Source organism: Antechinus flavipes, chromosome 1 (assembly GCF_016432865.1).
Source record: "Antechinus flavipes isolate AdamAnt ecotype Samford, QLD, Australia chromosome 1, AdamAnt_v2, whole genome shotgun sequence".
In the NCBI taxonomy this organism is placed as follows: domain Eukaryota; kingdom Metazoa; phylum Chordata; class Mammalia; order Dasyuromorphia; family Dasyuridae; genus Antechinus; species Antechinus flavipes.
Window position 1 is genome coordinate 426,107,448 of NC_067398.1, and position 10,042 is coordinate 426,117,489.

A 10,042-nucleotide genomic window follows, 5' to 3' on the forward strand; every position below is an offset into this window, starting at 1 on the left:
TAAAGAGTAGTTTTCCTACACCAAAGTTGATTGTTTTTATTATTTCATTCTTTCTTTCTATTTATTAATTTATTTTTATTTTTTGTTTCATTTGTTCATTTGTTTGTTTGTTTATTTATTACCAATATTGGTTTTTACACATGCTTTGAAAATATAGAGGGAATGGGCAAAAAGCTAATTATCCCAAAATTTTTAAAAAGCAATTTATTTGCACAGCTGTAATTTTTTTGTTTGTAAATAAATGTATTTGTATAACACAATAACATATTATGCAGAATTCTCAGCAGAGTATTTTGCAAAATTTAACAGGACTACTGTATGCTTAAAAAAATAAAGCAGAGCTCTGAACATTATCTTTTACTTTGTCACCTTCAGGAACAAGATGCAAATTTTTCATTTTGTCATTTAAAATCCTTTACAATTTAGCACTTTCCTACTTTGTCCATGTTCTTACATCTCACTTGCTGACAGGTATTTTCAATCCAGTGACACTTGCCCCTTGGTTGTTCCACAAACAAGACAATCCATATCTTGACCATGGACAATCTTGGCTCTGGCTGTCCCTCATGTCTGGAATGCTCTCACTCTTATGCCCCAACTACTGACCTACCTGGTTTTCTTTAAGAACCAGAGTAGTAATTACCTGGCAGGGGTGATTCATGATCATGAAAATGGTTTCTCCAGGGCATTCTGTATGGGCTGACGCCTTTGATTTCCCCAAATATGGGAAACTTGACTGCATAATTTGTGGTAGTGGGGAATTGCATTGGCACTCCAACCTGGGAAAAAAAGAACCAGTGTAAATACTACTTTTTACAAAAAGACTGTTCCATTTCCTCTTAATTCCAATGGCTTCCCTTTGAGAATTATTTCTTATTTATCTTCTATATAGTGTATATCCGTATTGTATTTTCTTCAATAAATTATTAGCTCCTTGAAGAAGAAGTGCTCTCTCTGTCTGTCTCTTGTCTTTCTCTAATCTATGATGCTTAAAATAGTGCCTGGCATGTAGTCGTTGCCTAATCAATGTTTATTTATTGAGTAATTGATTTTTTCCCCTATTTTTATTTAATTGATTTAGTTTTTGCCTAAAGATGTTTAGAATATGCTTAATTCATTTAGCTTTCTCTTTTTTGTTTTTTATTGATGTATACATTTTAGTCTATGTATGTCTCTGAGTAATAATTTACATTTCATAGATTTTGATATAACCGTATTATTACATTTTATGTAATTTTCTATTTTTTAAAATAATAGAATCCTTTTTTAAATGTTAGTGATTTGTTTTTTGTGTAGAATTCTAGGGACAAGGGTGGAGCCAAGATGGTGGAGTAAAAGCAGGAACTTGCCCAAATTATCCCCCAAAATGCTCCAAATTCCTTTAAATAATGATTCTAAAATTTTTTAGGGCACTAGAATATCACAAAAGACAGAATACAACATTTTCCAGTCACAGGCAATCTAGACGCTCAGTAGAAAAGGTCTGCTGTGCTATAAGGGTGGGAGTCCAGCATGCAATCCCACAGTTTTAGCCCCAACCCCAGTTCTGGTCCCACCCCTACCTCTGAATCAGTGGCAGTCCTGGTGGCTTTTAGACTTCTCAGCCCAGAAATACCAAAGAGGACCTGGAAGATCAGCAGAAAAGAGTGTGGAACAAGAATGAGAGCCCAACCCCAGTCTTAGCACAGGTTAAGCCTGGCCCCAGTTCCAGGCCTGACCCCACAATCAGCAGTGTGAGACTTCTGAAACAGCAGCATTGTTGGAGGTTTCTGGACTTTTCATCCCATGGATACCAGGAAGGAGCCAGAAGGTCAGTCGAGAGGGTCTGTGGAAACAGGGTGGGAGTCTGGGGTACAGTCCCAGAGCAGCACCTGTCAGCAAAGCCCCAACCCCGGCCAGCAAACTAGATCTTACATCTACAGTGAGGCAGGGATTCACTTAAAAATTTCAGGGCAGAAAAGAGGGTTTGTGGTCAGATTCCTAAAAGGATTTCTGAAAACAGCTGTACAAAACTTGGGACAGTGCATCTTCAACCCTGGAAGGAGAGTCCTACTTTAACAGTTAAAAGAAAAGTAATAGCAAAGGAAAATAAGCAGAAAACAACAACAAAAAAAAGTTTCTGACCACTGAATGTTATTATGGTGACAAGGAAGATTAAAACACATAATCAGAAAATGATAAAAAAAAAGTTGAAGAAAAATAAGAATTGGGTTGAGCCCATGGAACAATTCAAAGGAACTTTGAAAATAAAGGGAAAAAAAAGGAAAAATTAGGGAAAGAATTGAGGGAAATGTAAAAGGAAATACAAAAAGCTAATGAAGAGAAGAATGCCTTAAAAAGCAAAATTGGCCAATTGGGAAAGGAGGTACAAAAGTTCACTGAGGAAAATAATTCTCTAAAAAATAGAATTGAGCAAATGGAAGCTAATAATTTTTTGAGAAATCAAGATGGAATAAAGTAAAACCAAAAAAAAAATGAAAAAATGAAATATCTCATTGGAAAAACAAATGACCTAGAAAATAGTTCCAGGAGAGATAATTTTAAATTCTAGGTCTACCTTAAAGTCATAATCAAAATGGATTGTGAGCATCCAAAAAAGAAACAATTCAATTATAGTGGAACAGTCAGAATAACACAGGATTTAACAGCTTTTATATTAGAGTACCAGAGGGCTTGGAATATGATATTTCAGAGGACTATAGATATAGGATTGGAATCAAGAATCATCTACCCTGCAAAATTTGGCATTAGTGCATTGTTATTTATAAACAGTGTATAGAATCCCTACTTTTCTATATTTGCTCATATGTTTTTCATAATCAATGTATGATTCATTTTTGCTAAGTTCTGTGAATTCTAAAGGAAAAGAAAAAAATTTCCTTCAGAGGAAAGGTGGTCGTTCAATGAAAGAGAGAATTTTCAAGCATTCATGATGAAAAGACCACAGCTGAATGGAAAAAATTTATTTTCAAATACAGAACTCTGGGGAAGCACAGGGAAATAATCAGGAAAGTGATATCATAAGGAACTTAATAAGTTTTATCAGTTTACAATCCTCGTGATACTTGTAACTCATTAGAATGTTCTCATTATTATGGCAGGAGTGTATATAGACAGAAGGCATGTGTGAAATGAATTTGAAGGAATAATTTTTTTAACAGAAATGATGAAATTAAGGGGTGAGAGAGGAATGTACTGGAAGAAAGGAAAAGGGAGAAATGGAATGCTGCAAATTATCTGCCATAAAAAAGAAACAAGAAAAATCTTTTACAATGGAGGGGAAGAGGGAAAGGAGAAGGTAAGTGAACTTTATTTTCATCAGAATTGGTTCAAATAGGAAATAATATACACACTGAAGAAGGGTATAGGAATCTATCTTATCTTTCAGGAAAATAGGAAAGAAATGAGATATGGAAAGAGAGGAAGATAATAAAAGAGATAGCATATTTGGGAAGTGATCAGTAGCAAAAAACTTTTGAAGATGGACAGAGTAAAAGGAGAGAGAAGTACATTGGTGGGGGGGAGATATAATTAACAATACTAACTATAAAAAAAATCTTTGAAGCAAGTTTCTCTGACAGAATATTATTGTTTTTTTGGGAAATGATAAATAGGCTGCTCTCAGGAAAAAAAAAACCTGGAAAGTCTTCCAGGAACAAAATGAAATATACTGTACACTGAGTAATAGCAATGTTCTGGAATAACTAGGTGTAAAATGACTATTATTCTCAGTAGGACAATCATGTACAATTACTCTGAAGGACTTAGGATAAAAAAATCCTATCCATACCCAAAGAGGATATCAGTTTCACAGATGAAACTGATTATGTCTGAAAAACAGATAGAAGTATTCCCTGTTTCTTTATCTCTGTCTTTATTTTTGATTTAATTTTTCTTGGGGATTTTTTTTTTTTCATTACAGTGGGAGAGCTATATTTTCTTTCACAACTTGACTTTTATAGAAATGTTTTACATAATGTCATGTGGTTTCTTAATTGTGAATGGGGATAAGAAAGATAACTTAAACTCAAAAAATTTTTAAAAATCTTTAAAAAATTATTTTAATTGTAACTGAAAAAATATGAAATTAATTAATTAAAAAACAATTCTAGGGACAGAATGGGTGTTGGGATGAAGATTGAAACTGGAGTAGGGAAATCTAGGTTCAAATCCTTTATCTGGAACTTATAGATTATTTGATGTTGGTAAAATCATTCAATCTCTCTGAGACTCAGGTATTATTCTAAAGCTAAAAGCTATAGACAAGTTATAACATACATAACATATTATGTGTTTGATATTTAGGCATATTGATTTTTTCTCTATATCTTTATTTGGCATTAGTACATTTTTATTTATAAACACAATGTATAGAATCTCTATTTTTCTTTATTTGTTGATATATTTTCCATAACCAATGTATGATTCTTTTTCCCTCTAAGTTCTGTGAATTGTAAGAGAAAGGGAAAAACATCATTTATTTATCATGTTTCCACTGATTTCTTTCTATATTTTTATTTGATTTAATAATAATGAAAACCAAGAGTTAGTATTTATGTAGAATTTGATGAATATCTCAAAATAACACTTTAAGAGATATGCTATTATTATGTCCATTTTGTGCATAAGAAAAATAAAACTGATTTTTTTTAAGTGCTACACTAAAATCAGGTCTTCCTAACTACAAGTACAGCCTTCTATCCACTGTACCCTTTAGCTTTCTTTTTTTATTGTTTAACATTCTTGGGATTATATTCTTTTTTTTCTTTTTCTTTTTTTTTTAAGTAACTTTTTATTGACAGAACTCATACCAGGGTAGTTTTTAAAAATAGCTTTTCATTTACAAATTATATGTATGGGTAGTTTTACAGCATTGACAATTGCCAAATCTTTCGTTCCAATTTTTCCACTCCTCCCCCACTCCCACCCCCAGGTGGCAGGATGACCAGTAGATGTTAAATATATTAAAGTATAAATTAGATATATAGTAAGTATACATGACCAAACCATTATTTTGTTGTACAAAAAGAATCGGGCTCTGAAATATTGTACAATTAGCCTGTGAAGGAAATCCAAAATGCAGGCAGGCAAAAATATAGGGATTGGGAATTCAATGTAATGATTCTTAGTAATCTCCCAGAATTCTTTCACTGGGCGTAGCTGGTTCAGTTCATTACTGCTCCATTGGAACTGATTTGGTTCATCTCATTGCTGAAGATGGCCAGGTCCATCAGAATTGGTCATCATATAGTATCATTGTTGAGGTATATAATGATCTCCTGGTTCTGTTCATTTCACTTAGCATCAGTTCATGTAAGTCTCTCCAGGCCTTTCTGAAATCATCCTGTTGGTCATTTTTTACCGAACAATAATATTCCATAATATTCATATTCCACAATTTATTCAGCCATTCTCCAATTGATGGGCATCTATAGGGTATTTTTTTTTTTACAACATTATCCCTTGCACTCACTTCTGTTCTGATTTTTCCCCTCCCTCCCTGCACTCCTTCCCCTAGATGGCAAGCAGTCCTATACATGTTAAATATGTCACAGAATAGATACAATATATGTGTGCAGAACCGAACAGTTCTCTTGTTTTGTCTCTTGAATTGGATTCAGAGGTAGAAATAACCCAGTAAGAAAAACAAAAATGCAAACACATTACATTCATTTCCCAGTGTTCTTTCTTTGGGTGTAGCTGCTTCTGTCCATCATTGATCAATTGAAACTGAGTTAGATCTCTTTGTCAAAGAAATCCACTTCCATCAGAATACAGGGTTACATTTTTATAAATTTGATCTACTTCTCTATACTTTTAAGAAATAGGGCCTTTATCAGAAACACTGGCTGTAAATTTTATCCTCTCAGCTCTCTACTTTCTTTCTAATTTTGGCTGCTTTGGTTTTCATTATACAAAAAAACATTTTAATATAATGTAATCAAAATCATCCATTTTGCATTTCATAATGTTCTCTATTCTGTGGATATAAATAACTCTTTCTCCACAGATCTGAGAGATTAGTCCCTGTTCTCCTACTAGGCTTGTACTATCACCTTTTATGTGATTTTTATCTTTTTGACTTTATCTTAGTATATGGTGTTAGTGTCAATAAATACTTAGTTTCTGCCATAGTTTTCCAGTTTTTCCAATAATTGTTGTCAAATAGTGGATTATAATTCCAGAAGGTGGAGTCATTGGATTTGTCAAACACTAGATAACTGTAGTCATTGACTATTGTGTCTTGTAAACCTAACCTATTCCACTGATCCATTATTCTTTTCTTTTTAGCCTGTACCAAATAGTTTTGATGACCATCACTTTATAATATCAGTTTAGGTCTGGTACAGCTAAACTACCTTCCTTTGCATTTTAAATTTTTTTTTTAATTATTGACCTTTTGTTTTTCCAGTTGAATCTTGTTAATTTTTTTTCTAGCTCTACAAAGTGATTTCTTGGAAGTTTGATTGCTATGGCACTGAATAAAATAGATTAATTTAGGTAGTATTGTCATTTTCATTATTTTAGCTTGGGCTACCCATAGGCACTTGATTTTTCTAATTGTTAAATCTAACTTTATTTGTGTGAACAGTGTTTTGTAATTGTGTTCATATAGTTTCTGGTTTTTTTCTTGGCAGGTAAACTACCAAATATTTTATCTTATCTACAGCTATTTTAAATGGGATTTCTCTTTCTATCTCTTGATACTGAACTTTGTTAGTAATATATAGAAAAGGTGATGATCTATGTGGGTTTATTTTATATCTTTCAGTTTTGCTAAAGTTGTGAATTGTTTCCTACTAAATTTTAGTTGATTCTCTAGGATTCTCTAAGTATACCAATATATCATCTACAAAGAGTGATAATTTTAATTCCTCATTACCTACTCTAATTACTTCAATTTTTTCTTCTCTTATTTCTAAAGCTAACATTTCTATGTTGAATTGAATAATGGGGGCAATAATGGGCAACCTTGTTTCACTCCTGATATTATTAGGAATATTTCATGTTTATCCCCATTGCATATAATGCTTGCTGATGGTTTTAGATAGGTTCATCATTCTAAAAAAAAATTAATTCCATCTCTTCCTATCTTTTCTAGTGTGTTTAATAGGAATAGATATTGTATTTTGTCAAATACCTTTTCTGCATCTGTTGAGACAATCATATGATTTCTGTTAGTTTGGTTATTAATATAATCAATAATGCTGATAGTTTTCCTGATACTGAAACAACCCTGCTTTCCTAGCATAAGTCCCACTTGGTCATAGTGTATTATTCTGGTCATAATTTATTGTCATCTCTTTGCTAATATATAACTTACAATTTTTGCATCAATATTCATTGAAAATTGGTCTATAATTTTCTTTCTGTTTTGGCCCTTTCACATTGAGCTTTCAACACTATATCTGTGTCACAGAAAACATTTGATACGACTCCTTCTTCTATTTTTTTCCAAATGGTTTATATAGTACCAAAATTAATTGTTCTTTAAATGTCTGATAGAATTCACCTATAAATCCATCTGCTGTAGAGATTTTTTCTTAGGGAGTTCATGAATGGCTTGTTCATTCCCTCTCCCCCCCAAAAATGGAACAATTTAAGTAATTTATTTCCTCATCTGTTAATTTGAGCGATCTATATTTTTGTCAGTACTCATCCATTTCACTTAGATCATTATGTTAATAAACATACAATTGGGCAAAATAACTCCTAATTATTGCTTTAATTTCTTCTTCACTGATAGTAAGTTTTTCACTTTTGATATTGGTAATTTTCTTCTTTCCATTTTGTAATCAAATTAACCCAAGGTTTTTCTATTTTTTTTTCATAAAATCAACTCTTAGTTTTATTTATAGTTAAATAGTTTTCTTACTTTCAATGTTACTAATCTCTCCTTTGATTTCTCAGAATTTCAAATTTGGTATTTAATTGGGAATTTTTAAATTTGTTATTTTTCTGGCTTTTTCAGTTGCATGCCCAATTCATCAATGTTTTCATATAAATATCTATAGACATAAAATTTCCCTTTACAATTGCGAATGCATACTTTCTTACTCATTATTATTAATCAAATCTGAAAGTGCTAATTTTAATCAAGTTATTCTGGCTTTTATTAGTAATAGTGAAGTTAATTTTAACTGTGTTAAAACAGAAATTTTAGTTTTAGGTTATATTATCCTACATCCCTTATATAAGTTAGTTACTTTTCTTTCTTGTCCATTTCTCTGAAGTAGTTTTCTCTAATCTTTAGTAATGCAGTAATCATACTGCACTGAGCATTTTTACATCTTGCTTGTGAAGCCAGTATACATCAGAACAAAGGTTTATCAGAATTTGACAAATGTGCAGTTTTTCTATCTTATCTTATCTTTTTTTTGAAAATTGTTTGTTGTTCAGATACTTCCTTCAAGTGGATGTGTCGTTTAAAAATAATTTTTCAAAGCAAATATGCTTTTTAAATCTCAACTTGTGCATTCAGGCAACATGCTAGGCTGTGGGAATAACTCATTCTAGTTCATGATCATGCTTCTTCATTTTGCAAATTCTGCATTTCAATTGTTGCTATTCTCCTTTGTCAGCCTTAAAAAGTCTGCCCCTTTGCTAATTATTGTTTATCAGTGAATAACCTGGTATTTCTTATGCCAAGAGAATAGTTTTTAATTCATAATGTCACAGTTTGAATATGGTATGCTTAGTCATTTCAAATTTTGTATTCTATTTTGTCTGATCCTTTTGATTCTTTCTACATGTTTTGCCTATTTTATTTTCACGATTTTGGACAAATGTTCTTTGATTATCTCCTTAGAGAAACTGCCTAAAAGTTTTGGTTCTTCCAAGTTCTCAGTGATATTGTCAGTACGATAATTTTGCATCATCATCTATTTTACATGTCTGCCATGTGCTTCTTAGCATTCCAAATCTACCTGTTTTGAAGTAGGCCTGTGATTTTATTGTTATTCTATTTTTGGTGAGGCAATTATGATTGGACTTGCCCAAGCTCGAAGACCTCATAAGTATTAAGTGTCAGCAGCCATGCTGGGACTCATGTTCTATTCTCTTAAAATTACAACCTGTGATTTTATTGATTTGTGTGGTCTTGATGAGAAAATTCTCTCACTCATGTAAATGACCACTTGTTCTACAAAGTGTAGTCTTAGAGATTTACTTTGAATATTTTTCAATACTTTGAATAACTTAGTATATTTTTGAACCTCTATTTTTGTAGCTCCTCAGAAGTAAATGTAATTACATTTTCCAACATACTGACTTCATTGTTTCTATTTTTCCTGATATAATATTATCTGCCATGTTGTCATTTTAAACTGTATCACTCTTTTTCTTTAATTCCTTTTTTTTAACTTCTTTTGATTTTTACTTTGTTCTGCCTTTTCTTGGTGTTACTTTTTGTGGTTTTAGTAATTGTTTGGGGAAAATGAAATAACTTCTTTTGATTCTTTTACCTTGAACTCTTGGATCCAGCTAAGTCTTAGCTTTTTATACATGTTCAGTGAATAAATCCCATCATAATGACACTAGAATGCTCATTTCAACTTCCCAACCTATAATGTGGCTTGCATTCAGGGTTATTATTAATATTTACTTTAATATTATTTCAGTATACTAAGGAAACAGAGGTTATGGTATCCCATAATTCTCTATTTCCTAAGATGAGTTTTTTTGAAAGAGTGCTATCAAAGGAAAATGAAAATTTCAGTCCTTTAACACCTGGACACCTAATTTAGGAAGAAGGCAGAATGAGGCAAATTAGTTCTCACTTTTGGTTAGACAGAGGTTGAAAATAAGTGAAGTCTATATTTTTATATACTGTACAAGTGGATTGTAATATTCTAGGTAATTAAGAACTATATATTATTCCTGGAGTAGAAAAGTTGAGCTCAAAATGAGAAGCAGGAAAGAAACTAAAGTTTATATTTGTTCTAGAGAAACTCAGAAATTACTTTAAAAGTAACTGAAGAAAAATAACTGACTTATATATCCTTTAAATTATGAGGGCACCTATAATTCCATTTGATTTTTT

General features: G+C 31.8%; 1 pseudogene; it reads left to right on the plus strand.

The window, feature by feature from the left end:
• The first annotated feature begins 635 nt into the window (after positions 1-635).
• Positions 636-779, plus strand: LOC127546150 (uncharacterized; annotated as a pseudogene).
• The last annotated feature ends 9,263 nt before the right edge of the window (positions 780-10,042 follow it).